Source organism: Dermacentor silvarum, chromosome 5, assembly GCF_013339745.2.
Source record: "Dermacentor silvarum isolate Dsil-2018 chromosome 5, BIME_Dsil_1.4, whole genome shotgun sequence".
Classification (NCBI taxonomy): domain Eukaryota; kingdom Metazoa; phylum Arthropoda; class Arachnida; order Ixodida; family Ixodidae; genus Dermacentor; species Dermacentor silvarum.
Window position 1 is genome coordinate 28,651,070 of NC_051158.1, and position 14,375 is coordinate 28,665,444.

The 14,375-nt window shown below is 46.6% G+C and overlaps 1 long non-coding RNA gene across 2 annotated transcripts in view; it reads right to left on the reverse strand.

Moving 5' to 3' along the window:
* LOC119453192 (uncharacterized) overlaps positions 1-14,375 on the reverse strand; it is a 64,166-nt gene that overhangs the window by 14,869 nt on the left and 34,922 nt on the right. For both annotated transcript variants that reach the window (XR_007467015.1, XR_005192227.2), the window contains exon 2: positions 8,200-8,263. This is a non-coding gene — a long non-coding RNA (uncharacterized LOC119453192). The remainder of the gene's footprint in view (positions 1-8,199; positions 8,264-14,375) is intronic.

The following is a 14,375-nucleotide window of genomic DNA, read 5'->3' on the forward strand; positions in this document are numbered from 1 at the left end:
GGACGCTAAACCGCTGTAGCTCATCCGTCACAGATTGTTGCGCGTTGCAAGAGACACGAACGTTGCGTTTACATACATGTAGTATAGGATGGCTTTAAGTACGATTGCGAAAGTATATCCCCTTCAGTGACGTTGTACACATTTGTGGACGCGACTTATTTTTGCCATTTGTGTGGAGTGGTAGCAAGGCATCGAGCACAAAAATTAAGCTCGGGTAAATTGAACGCTCTGCTTACCTCAAGTACCTTAATTTTACTTCTGAGGGAAATCTATCGCTACCGAAGATCGCTTTGGAGAAGACGCACTATACAATGTTTGACGGGATGTGCTACGTGGGACGTTTCGGTAGCAATTGCGGAATAATTTTTTTTTTCTTTCTAGTAGTGCTTGCGACCGAAATTACCTTGTGCAAGTAATTCGCGCTAGTGATTCAATTATCTTCATGAAGAAACGTACCATTGCTTCATGCACAATAATTAGATACTTAATTAGATACTTAATCACTCTGTAATTATGGAGAGTCGTCGTAAAATGCAGAACGTCATTCTACCACCTACACTTGCTCTTAATGGAGTCTGCAGCACCTTCGCATAAAATTAAGTAAATGTCATACATTTATCAACAGTCGACCATAATTCCTGTCTGAAGATAAATGTCGCCGCGTGCTTTTATTTTTCATGTGTCGATCGCGTGCAATGCCAGCACCATTGTGTTGTCGGTTTCCCGTTTTTTTCACGGAACGACGCGCTATAGGAGATAACGGCAGTGTTCCCGAACGCTCTCGCAATTTCTATAGAAAAATACTTGGTTGCCAGCGCTGCGCCGACAGAGTTGGCCGACGGACGTTATGAATAACTAACCGGCGAGTACCACGTCATACGATCGACGGACGCCGACATGCAGCTCTTCACTTTGTTTTTCGCTCGTTTTCTCTTCGCTCGTTTGATAAACTGGTATACAGTTTATCGTCGGACTTCGCCTCGCCGTGTTCCTGCCTGGGCACCGCCACCACTACGTGACGATATCGCACAGCTGCTCCTACTATGCACACGGGTTGTAGTTGTTTACCAAATGACGCGATCAAATGGGTCACCGAAACGCCGGCTATATATCCCCGAACGTGCGTGAAAAGTACACCTCAGTGACTGAGAACTGCCAAGAATAAAGAAGAGACACAGAGGCAGAAATAAAAAGGAATAAATATTAATCGGAGGAAATAAAACCACACCGAATTCAGGCCCGGCCTGGCAAGTCAGAGCGCCATATATCTGCGACACGCTGACGTCCAATCACAGCGTACGTTTCCATAGTATACGCTACGCGAAAAACAAAAACAAAAAAGAGAAAGTTTGGCCAAGAGCAGAATGAACACGTCCCTACAGATACTACACGTAAGACATTTTAAGTAAATTCTATCAGAAGAAACAGAAAATATTGCGTGTGATCATGGGCATCCACCGTATTTCTTCGGCTGTTGGCTAAACAGACTTGTAGTGCAGCATCGTTTTGTTACGGTCAAATAATTTTTTTAAATTATAAAATGAACCATCGCGTACGCGTACATGGGGCAAGCTTTAACGATGTCTACGCAGACTCGATTAAAGAGATAACCGGTGGTCCACCACAGTTACAGAATGGGTGCCGCGATAAAGGAAGCGCAGTCGAGGACGGCAGAGAACTGGGCAGTGCGATCGAATTAGGAAATTCGCAGGTATGAAATGGGTATCAGCTGGCACAAGCCAGCGGTAATCGGCTATCGCTGGGAGAGACCATCGCCCTGCCAGTGGACGTAAATAGAATCAAGTAGTAGTAGTAGTAGTAGTAGTAGTAGTAGTAGTAGTAGTAGTAGTAGTAGTAGTAGTAGTAGTAGTAGTAGTAGTAGTAGTAGTAGTAGTAGTAGCAGTAGCAGTAGTAGCAGTAGTAGTAGTAGTAGTAGTAGTAGTAGTAGTAGTAGTAGTAGTAGTAGTAGTAGTAGTAGCTAGCAGTAGCAGTAGTAGTAGCAGTAGAAGAAAAAAACAAGATAACGATCCCTATAATCATCAATAAAAATTATGACGACGACGATGATGACCCAGATCGACTATTCAGAAGGGAACGGGTCCGTCCTTACCAATAGACGTGCGTCAAGTTAACGCACAATCAGACTCACGTCTTCAAGATTCGTCGGCAGCGATCAGGCACCAAGTGCCCGCGTTCGCCCACGAAGACACCGACACTAAGCATCCATTAGCCACGCACAGCCGAAGCGACGACGCTCTTAAGAGGCACGTAAAAGTCTCCCGCAGTCTTCGTCTGGTTCAAGACCGTCCGTCAAGCGGTTTGTAGGTCAATAAACCCATTACCGCGCATCAAGGCGAAGAAGTTGCGCTCCGGGAGCGGCTGCGGTCGGCCATATTTCATATCGCGAGCAGCAGGCTTCGGAGCGATGCCAAAGCGTGCGCGCAAGCTTTGCACGCGTGAGCGTCAAAAGATCGCAGATGGCTCCAAACTGGGACGCCGCTGTAGTCCGTATACCGAACACTTTCAGTGCAGACTTCCCTCCCCTCCCCCCCACTTTCTTTCTTCCTTTTCATTTTTATCACTTGCTCCCCAACTTTCCATCAATCTATCCGCCCCGACTCCATCAGCCTACAGCAATCCGCTTCCAACTTCTTCCTCCTCCGAGGCTTGCCTCTATCGTAATTCAGTTCAATCTATCCGCGCCGCTTCCTCAAAGTCGACACGGCTGGAACATTCCCTCCAAAAGGAGCCTATAACCCACGCCCAGTCTAAATGTAACTTCATTTACCCCGCGAAATTGAAAGACGTCCTTTCCCACACAACCTTCAATCAGTCCGCCTCTTACCATACCCCTCATAGCCATCAAAATGGCGGCCCTCGATCCTTAATGCCTACCTGCTCCGAGCTCTCAATCCATCTGCCCCGCCGCCAGTCGTGCGAGTCAATCGCATCTCAACAGAAAGTCAATTGAGGACGACGAGAACTCGACTGAGACACATGTCTAAACGACTCCTCGTAAGTACGCCGCCAATCACAGGCGCCCACGGGACATCGGAAACTCAACAGAAACGCAACAGAAAGTCAATAGCGGCATTTCGCAAGCCTATACATTCCGCAGATGAGCTGGAACGGGTGCCACTCGATGCGCGACTAATTCCGTTCTTTCCGAAGCGCTCTTCTCCCTTTCCACCCCCAGACTGAAATGCTTCTTCTTCACGCTCCGTGAAAAGCCGAATCACCATTAGGCACGGTAACGAGATGCGGCGCTCGGCAGCCGAGCTCGCAAGACACGAAAGCGTTCTTTCTCTGAATCTGTCTGGCAACGGCAGAGAGTGTTTTGGAGGCGGCGAATGGACGGCAAGCGTCTTCGGAGAGCAATAATGCGCGCGCTCTATCTATCCCGTGTAACACGGAGTGAAGACGTACGCTCGTCACTTACGGCAACTTTCCTTCTCACCCACGGACGTATCCCTCCGCTACACCGTCGTCGCCGGTAAGTACGAGGCGGGAAACCGAGCGCAGTTCAGTTTGAGGTTAGCGCGGCGAACCCACCACGAACATTCGCGGGTAAGTAAGTAAGAAAGAACGAAAGAAAGAAGAGGAAGAGCAGAGCGAGAAGATCTCGGTCAGCTTCTGTTGGCGTTCGCAATTTCGGCGAACGGAGTTAAGTGAACGAGAGAGGAAGAAAGAGAGGGACGGAACTACCGGCGGCACCGCAGCTGCTCCAGTTGGGAGAGGACGAAGATGCGAGCTCGAGAATACCAAGGAAGAGGAGGAGGAGGAGGAAGAGATGGAGAGGAAGACGCCGTCACACAATCTCTCTCTCTCTCTCTCTCCCGCGGTTGCTGGTGCAGCACCGCATCCGCGTTCGGGACGTCCCGCGAGGGGAAAGGTGTACACTACGTACGCGAGGCGGAGTGGAGGCAACAAGTTGAGTAATGTGAATGACACGAGACCTAGAATGCCGCCGCGGAGAGACAACCAGATGAGGGAGAGAGAGCATAAAGAGACTAATGGAACGGCGCCACTCCCTCTACGTGCGTGCGCTATATACCTCGAAGCAGCTGCAACGCCGCGCATCCGCGGATGGGACGTCCCGTGCAGGAAAGGTCGACGATGTACAGGACGCGAGAGTCGCGACCCGTTTTTTATGGGTCTTAAAGACAGCTTGCGGAGAGGAAATAAGAAAAGCGAGATGGGAGGACGCTTCTCCTTGCTCTCCCCCCTCATCGATGACGCGCTGCCCCGTCGCATCCGCGTACGGGACGTCCCGTTCGAGAAAGGCAGCTGATCGTCGACGCGAAAACTAAACACTTAGCCGAGAGAACGCAATTCCCTTGTAAAAAATGGTATTTGATACTGAAAAAAAATTATGCAAATAATGAATGTGAAAATATCAGGCCTATAATATGCAACACTGCATCGTCTTTAACGCCCCCAATTTCAGTAAATCTAAATACATATGCCAGGTACTCCGACTTTTTTCTTCTTTCGCGTCGACTTTGGTTGGCACGCCTTTACGTTTCTATTCGCACAACGTACTACACACGTGCTCTTACGGCATCACACGTGCAAGCCAGAGCCGGTGCACGCAAATTCTCCCCTCTGCGCAGATTGCAATGAATCAGGGACGTGGAGCACTGCATCTGGCACTGTTGTCGATGCTTAAATTGAGAAAGAAAAAGTTATTTGGTTCATTGGAAAGAAGAAGGTTTTCAGATGGCTTGTTTGCGAGACCTACGCAAAGGATATACAGGAGTACCGATTTTTTGGGGCTAGTTAGTTCGTTGCAGTAATTGAGGTCATTGCGTTGGCATGACACGGACAAGAAAGACGACAGGGCGCTGCGCTAACTATCAACCGGGTTGATGGTTAGCGCACATCCTGTCGTCTTTCTTGTCCATGTCATAGGATATAGACCGCTTGCGAACGACATTCCGACAATATTTCGTAAATGTTTCGGAGATAGCGGGACCCAAAGCTACTTTACGCTATCGATCTCTTTAGGCAAATAAAGAACGCGAGCTGAGTTCGGGTGCCGAGCAGTGCGCAGTTTCGCGGACCCCACTCCTTGGGCACGCTATGCAGCCGAACACCGTCATGACGAAGTCATTGGCACCTCAAAAACCATTCGTTATACAGGTAACCTTGTTGTAAATGTCACGCTCCACACAGCTCACAACAGAACCGGGACAGAATACATTCCTTCGTTATACACGTCACTTCGTTGTAGACGCGTTCGTTGTATAGAGGTTCTCGACCGAACAGGACACGCCTTCCCGTCCGTCTCTTCTTACTAAAAACTCTTTGAAGCACGACTTTATAAGGCAGGCCATTTAGCAAAAACGAGAGAGTAATAAACAGAGAGAAATGCACTTTCACATTTTCTATCGCTCGCCGCCGCAATCCACGCACGGGACATCCCGTTCGAGAATGGTAGCAGAGTTGCCGGGATAGAAGGGGAGGTGTGATAGGGGGGCGGGGTATGCGGAGATGGATTAGTGCCGTACACAAGAAAGCAAGGTGAACGAACAGCCCGCCGTGCGTGATACGCGATACGACGTCGACAGCCTGGCCAAGCACCGCACGCTCCTTGGCGTTTCTTCAGCGCGCCTTAATTTAGCGGCTCTTATCCTAGAGGAGGTAAGAGAGGAATGATGAGAAAGGGGGTGAATTGGGGCGAGGGGGGGGGGGCGAGAGTAAGCAGCCTCCCATTCCAGGAGTCTCGCATCCCCCAGCACACGCCAGCATCCGCATCGTATAGCCGTCAAAAAAGCACACTGCTCTGGGCTGAGGGAGCGATGAGCGCATCTGATCTCGAAGCAGAGTTGCATATAAGAAACGAAAGAAAGAAGAAAAGGAAAGAGAGAGAGAGAAAGAAAGGCACGGCCAGCTACTGGGTTTTGTTGTGCATTCTCGAACGTCCTTCGCGCGCGTGCGCGCGCGCCAACTTGGAAGCGCGCGCGAAAATGGACGAGTCACGAAAAAATGCGCGGCTTGTTGGAAGCCACTCCGACTCCGCTACCTGTCCTTTCTTCTTCGTTTTGTTTCCTCTCTTCATTTTTCTTTCTTTTGTTTTTTTCCCCTACCCCCCCCCCCTTTTCTTTTTCAGTATTTTAACTTTTTTCGCGACTCGTACACTGAAACAGGATCATTACATGCACGCATGCATGCTTCTACATCTAAATGTGTTCCGCGGAACGCCGAAGTATCTCTCTCTCTTTGGTTTAACGTTCAACGGCACGAAGGCGTGAATATGTGTCAGGTTTTTTTACCGCTGAAGTGCGTAGTGGTAATTTCACTTCTCCGAAGTCATCTGGCTGCATTTATCCAGGAACGCCGCAGTCATATCGAGGGAGAAAGAGGAAAGTTCATTTTAGATATTGCTGTGACGGATCAAAAGCCGAGAGGATCGGCCTGCATGAAAGTTATCATTCAGCATGGGGGATATAAAGCGCCGGAGAGAAATCACGCGCAACATTCAACTGAATTTCAATGGAAAATATAATGAGGGCAACAAGAAACTCAACAGAACGCAACAAAATTTTCATAACGACTTTTGCAATTGAGTACAGTGGGGAAGGTTGAAAAATAAATGCTGATGGCGAAGGCGAAAATGGTGGTTTGAAAGAACATTGAAGAGCCAAGTCCGTTTAAAGTATCAACTTTTAAGTCCTCAGACCACTCTCCTGAGGAAGTGGACTCTAGCCTTTATATTACATCTTGGGTTCCACCAATGTCCCAATCCCTTACAAAAATGAACTTAGACAGTCTATAGACCGTCCATAAACCATTCTGTAGGGCTTGTCAATAGAGATTCTGTAAATAATAGTTAATAAAAACTGCGAGATATGCCCATAAAGAGTATGAGCGATTCTATTAAAATTTGCGTATAAATATTGAACAGATGATAGTCTATGAAAATTGTCATAAGTCATTAGACCGTCTATAGAATGTCTACAGATAGTTTATAGACGAGAATGTCTATATACAATAGTCGTTGAAAGGTGCAGGGCTACAAAATGTAGTCCATATACTATAGCCTATACGTAGTGTATAAAATTCGTCTACAGAGGCCCGTACATCTTGTTTATAGACAGCCTATCAACCAAATATACAAATGTCAATGGACTTTTTTATAGACTGTGTAAAGAAATTTTGTGAGGGAACAAAATTAAATTCTGCGGTTTTACGCGCCAAAACCACTATTCGATTATGAGGCACACCGTACTGCGGGACCATTTCGACGCAAAGGTCTATTGATGAATTTCGACAGACTCTCAATCGCAGAACCCGTGTTCTCTGCGGTCTCCTGTACACAGAAACACTCCTCGTAGTCTAAAAGCTATCTGTACGGCCTATTAAGGCCTAGGCTTATAGCACACAGTGAACGCTACAGCTACAGTCGTATAAGGTGTAGCAGCAAGCTTGCGCCACATTGTGCATAGCGAGCTACATGCAAGAAATTCGCCGTAATGTGTTAAGCCTCACAACAACAGCAAAAGCAGGCTCACTCGCGAATGGTCGCTGGTACCAATGTCTTGCTAGGAATGACACATTTAAACCCAGTAAACACAGCATTTCTTTTTTTTCTCTCTCTCTCTCTCTTCCTTTTCTTTCCTTTTTGTGTGTACAGTGTTTTCGCTGCCCGTCAAAGTACAGCAAGTAATCGAAATGAATCCGAAGCCATCAGGTTTACGCCGTCCCTAGTAAGCGAAGCACTGCGCAATTCCGGAACGCTAAACGCTATCACATAATTTAATCTCAACTTTTTTCTTTTTTTTTAACTGCGTGAAACTGGGGCATATTATAGCTGCAAACGTCTTTGATGGAAATGTGTGTTTACAACGCGCTCCACTGCTAAACGAAACACACGCCTGTAGCGATCGTGCGAAATTTTACCTCTGAAAGGTGTCTACAATTGCCCGGCTTTGAAGCGGATGACCAGCACGGTTAGTGGCGCTAGCATCTTTCTAGACACCTGCGCAGTGCATTCCCTTAGCTTCAGGTCGCGACTTGCAGCTAGAGTTCCAGCAAAGTGAGTGTCGCACGTCAGAGTGTGTTGCCTTTAATATAGGGCTGCACCGCAAGTGAATTGGCGTGCTATTTCAGAGATTGCTGTTTTTTTTTTTTTTTGCTTCTATCGATATGCGTGTTTTTTTTTTTTTTTCTTCCTTTGTTGTTCTTCGAATGGCTTACCTCGTTAATGTGCGCCTTGTACGGCCACTCCTGCTTGGACGACCACTGAATGGATCTGCCGTGTCTGTAAATAAATGAAAAACATAAATCGATAAACGAACACATAAATTAGCCTGATTTTATGACGGCGTTATAGGTATATAGATTTACCGAGTATGCCGCTGAAAAAGAGCCTGTGCAGTATATGTAGCGTTAGGTATAGGGAGCCAGATGCAACGCTGCGTTGCACGTAGGCTCCATAGCGTTAGGTGAAACGCGGCGCCCTCTATAGTTATGCCAAATAGTGAGCTGCTCTATATGACGTGCCTACTCGTCGCATGAGTCCCACTCGGGCCCAACGAGAACAAGCAACGTGGAAACTAGGGGACCGTGCATCGATCGACCGAGACGATTACCGCCTCTGCTATATAGTGTTAATAAACCACAGTAGATACATCGATGCCGATGGGTCCGAAAACGCGATTATCAAGATGATGGTGTAGCCACAAAGCACACTACATGGGCTGCGTTGGGTGTTGTACTTTTCGTCGATGGCAGCATTATTAGCTTAATACAGCGGCAGGCACATCATCACGTGGGCTTCATTAAGTCCGGTATGTATTTTCCCCCGCGCACAATTAGGACTAATACACATGGAGAGACATATCGTTAGTCCATGCGATATGGTCGGCCCTCGTTTCACATGTTGAAACGTTATCTGCTCAAGAAGGTCAAACATCTGTCACGTGTTGTTTGTAACCAATAGTTACGTCACTATGCTATCGTGAATATTTCAATCTAAGACATCCTCTCCCCCGTGTGCAGCATAAAAGTGCGCCGAAATTTTTCTTTCTACATTTCTCGTTGTTGTGGTCGTTGTTGTTGTTGTTTGAATTGGCTCACTTAGTACTTCGCTGTGTGGACCCTTCAAAAGTGCCAACTGTTATCATGTGTGTATACAATGTCTCCTAGCTGAGGCCAGTCAAGCTGTTTACGGCAGCTTTTATGACCCATGAGGACGTTTCCAGCGTACACGATGAAAAAACGAGCACAGTATAAAGCTCATAAAGACGCCGCTACGTTTTTGTTTTGCTTGCACAAAGCCAGTAACAGGCAACAGCCCATGATCAGAAGGTTAGAACAGACAGCACAAAAAATCCTGCGCTTGTGTATAGTTGAAACCCTGCTCAAACCCTGCTTGAATTCTGCGCTTGTGTAGTTCAAATCCAGTGCTAATGCAGCTCCACTAACATGGAACCTCGGGAAGCACGAAGCAGCGATGCGCCGGTGTTTCCCTTATGCCTTTCTGACCTTTTCTAGTCCCAACGCTCTTTCTTTCTTGTCCCTGGCTCATACGCGCATATCCAATGCGGGTATGCGCCACACGTGACTTTATAATCGTTAATCGTGATGTAACTGACGAGAATGTGATGTTAATGATGTGATGACCTATCAGTCATGTTAGTCATACATTCGTACCCTTCCATGCCAATTTTGGTATATATCAAGCGAACGAGACGCGAGTTTCCGGCAGATTTTGTTTTTGTGCGTGACCGTGCACGACGACATGACATCGCATTAGACGCCGACAGCCCGATACCCTAAAGTGCTTCGCACTTAAGAAATGACAAGTGGATTGATTGATTCATTCATTCATTTATTGAATAATATTCTTTCAGTCATGAACTACACACAGTTTGCCCGCCTGTACGCACCGATTTGAGTTTTGCGGCGCAAATCAGGGGCAGAATTCACAAAGATTTCGCTTCCAATACGTGCTCGCTGTCGTTGGCTAATTTAATGAGGTTTTACGTGCCAAAACCACGACCTAATTGTGAAGCACTCCGTAGTGTGGGGGTACTCCGGAATAATTTAGACCACCAGGCGTTCTTTAATGCGCACCTAAATCTAAGTACAGGGGTATTTTCGCATTTCGCCCCCATCGAAATGCGGCCGCCGTGACCTGGATTCGATCCCGCGACCTCTTGCTTAGCAGCCCAACACCACAGCCTTACAAAGCGACCACGGCGGGTCTGCCGTTGGCTGTGCGCTTTCGCTAATAATTTGTCTATAGCATCAAGGTCCGTTGGAATTTGCTTACGTGAGCAAATTCTAGTGTAAGACCGTTGTTTTTGCGAGCACGGGCCAAGTTGAGGTGAGAGACATGGTGGGGGAAAGGAGCGGGTCAAGGTGAGGCGCTAGCTATATAAGTCCGATGGCCCGTGGAGCTTCCTCGGCGGTACACATCAGCGATCCCCCGACGACGCCCTGTGTGTCCCCCGTAACAGAATCGCCGACACACTGCTGTTCGTCGTCGTCCATCGATTCCGCTCGGTCGAAGCGGGGCCGACATAGAATGGCCCTGCGACCGCCTCAGAGGGGTGGCTTCTACTCCACTGTCCCTGAAGCATAACGAACGCAGTTCCGGTTCATATAGATATATATGAACCGGAACTGCGTTCGTTATGCTCCAGGGACAGTGGAGTAGAAGCCATATATATATATATATATATATATATATATATATATATATATATATATATATATATATATATATATATATATATATATATAGCGAAGAATGAGCACACACACGCAAAATGCATGTTTAGTTGCTGCCGTTTCGGCTGTAGCGCGGCCTTCGTTAGAGATGCCGTGCCATGGCCGAAACGTTAGCAACTAAACGTCTGACGAAGTATGGGACGAAGGCCGTGCCACGGCCCAAACGTCAGCAACTAAACATACATTTTGTCTATGTGTGCTCATTTTTTTAAATACCGGCCTCACAGAGCATTCTTCTCGAAATATATATATATATATATATATATATATATATATATATATATATATATATATATATATATATATATATATATATATATATATATATATGTGTGTGTGTGTGTGTGTGTGTGTGTGTGTGTGTGTGTGTGTGTGTGTGTGTGTGTGTGTGTGTGTGTGTGTGTGTGTGTGTGTGTGTGTGTGTGTGTGTGTGTGTGTGTGTGTGTGTGTGTGTGTGTGTGTGTGTGTAACGGTGTATGCGGCGCATGCGCCAGCGACCTTGAGACACGTGACAGGGTGGGCGCGTAACTGTCGAATGTTCAGTATACAGAAAGAAAAGCGAAACACACAACATCCACGCGTGCGTTTCGCTTTTCTTTCTGCTACCGAACATTCGAAAGATATGCGCCCTCCCTGTCACGTGTCTCAAGGTCGCTGGCGCATGCGCAGTATATATATATATATATATATATATATATATATATATATATATATATATACCGTTACCCTTGGCTCTGTGTAGCACCCGCCGGCGCTGTCAAGACTGCCCCATAAATATATAGAGACACGAAAAGAAATGTTTCTTTTACATCACCGGATCTTTAGCACGCCATCGGCGGCACGAACGACCCGCCTGTATATACGCCGTCCATAAAGGGCTGTATATGTACGGTCACGCACGCAGGGACTATTAAACTATTGACACGGACGTAAACGGAGCGAACGCATACAGACTCGCTGCTATAACTCGTTTCTCAACAATAACCCTCCCCCCACCAACCTATGCACCTGCCTTCGGCGTACGTACTCCTTTCTACTTGTCTTTCCCACCACACGGTCTCGATCCCTTCATTCACAGTGAGGCAGTTTGGCAAAAGAAACGTGCAGTATTACGCAGGCTGGCGGCGGTCGACGCTATAAGTATGTGCAACAGCTGAACCAGGATATATCGAATCTGAAGGGGACCACAAAAGAAGTTCGATATATAGGTGATTCGATATATAAAATTTTAAAAATATATATATATATATATATATATATATATATACAAAATTTTCAAGGGGATTTTACTGCTGTGCGTTATACACAATAATTCGTTATATACGGGTTCGATATACATCCGGGTGCCACTGTAGAACAGTTGGGTGTTCCAATTCCGACCGGTATTGAAGACGCTACGAATTGACTGCTAAGAAGGACGCTTCGACAAGCACAAGTTTATATAAGGGACCGCTTTTGGACGAACGTCTGTGCGACTTGACGCGCCCCTCGCGTCGACAAGAAGAAGCAAGAGAGGCACGTGCTATCGCTGTACCTACATGGGTTTGCACATTTTCCGTGTGCGAACCCACCCATAAAAATAAGTAAGAAATAAGAACGTAGCTTACGTTGGGCGCATTAGAAAGCGTGATTACGCGTTTATTTTGTTGATTTTATTTTATTTGGTGCGCAGACAACATTCCCGTCGAGCTTTCGAGCATTCTGCTCAGCCGCCATCTTGAAGAGTTTGCACAGCAAAGTATAGCCTGCATCCTTGTCGACTTCGGATGCTGTCTTCGCGATACTCTTTTGCCGGCTTCGTCGGAATCGGAACAAGGCGTAAGATGGCCTCGTTCTAAGATTAAGATTCTAAGATTCCTCCAAGTGCGCGGGATCATTTAGCTGCTGCTCTAAATACGGTCTTGTGCAATCAAGAGACACGTCATGAGCAACGAACCATCGCTCCCGTCTCCTGTCACCCGTTATATACCCCCACCCCTGCGCCCAGTAGCCCCTGACAGAAGGCCGGAATCCAATAAATGTCTGTCTCTCTCTCTCTTTAATTTCTGTTTCTAAAAGAGCACTGACAAACATTTTGGACATTGTAAAAACTCCCCGACACGCTGCTCGGATGTAAAAAGGATCTGCAGCAGCATAAAGGTTGGGAAACACTCTCGTAAGATATATTTCGATACAAAGGTTGATCTCAACACGTCGGAATAACCGGCGTTTTCGACGTTATTCGTGACGTCATGGCACAGAGCACAATTGACTGCCGTGATGTCTACAGCAGTAAAACTATGTACGATGACGTTGTTTATTTAAAAAAAAATAGCTAACGAGAGTGCTGCGCGCGCTTCTTCTCGTTTGCCCTATACCGCGTGGAAGGCACGGCGATCGCCGGAACCGAGCGATCGAGCCAGTGCGTATCGTGACGTCACGACGAATGGGTGCCGAAACTGCGCCGGTATTCGTTCCCTAAAACGTCTTACGCCTGAAATGTTTCGCAAGAGAAAATTTTCAGCCAATCCAGATGTTGGGCATATCGTTAGCAGAGGCCGGCCTGGCTGGCCGGCCAATGAGGAAGAGCACTTAAGAACAAAAAGCTTTGTGAATTCGGCGTCTGGGCCCGTATATTCACAAAAATTATCTTACGTACGCTAGAATTGTTCTTTAAGAGGAAAATTCTAGCCAATCCTAACGCTGGACAGGTTGCTGGCGAATGGCATAGAGCACTTAGGAACGAAAAGCTTTATTAATTCGGCCCCTGATTCGTACGAACAAGTATCATGGTATAGATTGTTTATGGCACTCGGATGCTTGCCAGTATTTTTTGCTAGAGTTTAGAGAACCTGAACCTTAAATTAAAGGGAAAAAATAAAATACAGGGGCACTTAGTTATCCCTGCGTCGATGAATTCGAAAGCATTGCGACCACCAGAGGTCGAGGGTACGACTCCCACCAAAGGTCGTAGGGTGGCCTTAATTTCCTCTATCTCAATTAACTGTGTCTTAATGAACTTCGCTTTAATTAACATCATAGGTCGTTGGTTCGAGTGCCTTAATTAACATTATCTTAATTACCCTGCCCTAATGACCTCCGACTTAATTAACATCACAGTACGTTGGTTCGAGTGCCTTAATCAACTTTATCTTATTAACCTATGCCTCAATGAACTTCGCCTTCATTAACATCAAAGGTCGTCGGTTCGACTCCCACCGATGGTCGTAAGTTCGAGTGTCATAATGAACTCTATCTTAATTAAGCCTGCCTTAATTAACTTCGCCTTAATTCACTCTGCCCTAATTAACTGTGCCCTAATTAACTTTGCCTTAACTGACGTCATCAACTGCCTCGATCGGCTCACTACGGCTCACTTGACTATAGTGGTCGCGCCAATGCCGGAGTTTCCGCCTCATGAGCCACATAATGCTTTCGCATTAATAATAATAATGATAACAACAAGTCGAATATTGCACGTAAGTAATCCTTTATTATTATCATTATTATCATTTGATTTGAAAACATGCATACATTTGACAGGAAAGGGTACGCGAGGAGCAGGCTGGCAACCAAACGGCTATCATGCAGTGTACTCGGAGTACGCCTTCTACGGCTTCTAAGCGACGCTGCCTGCACGCAATTAGAAGAGGCGT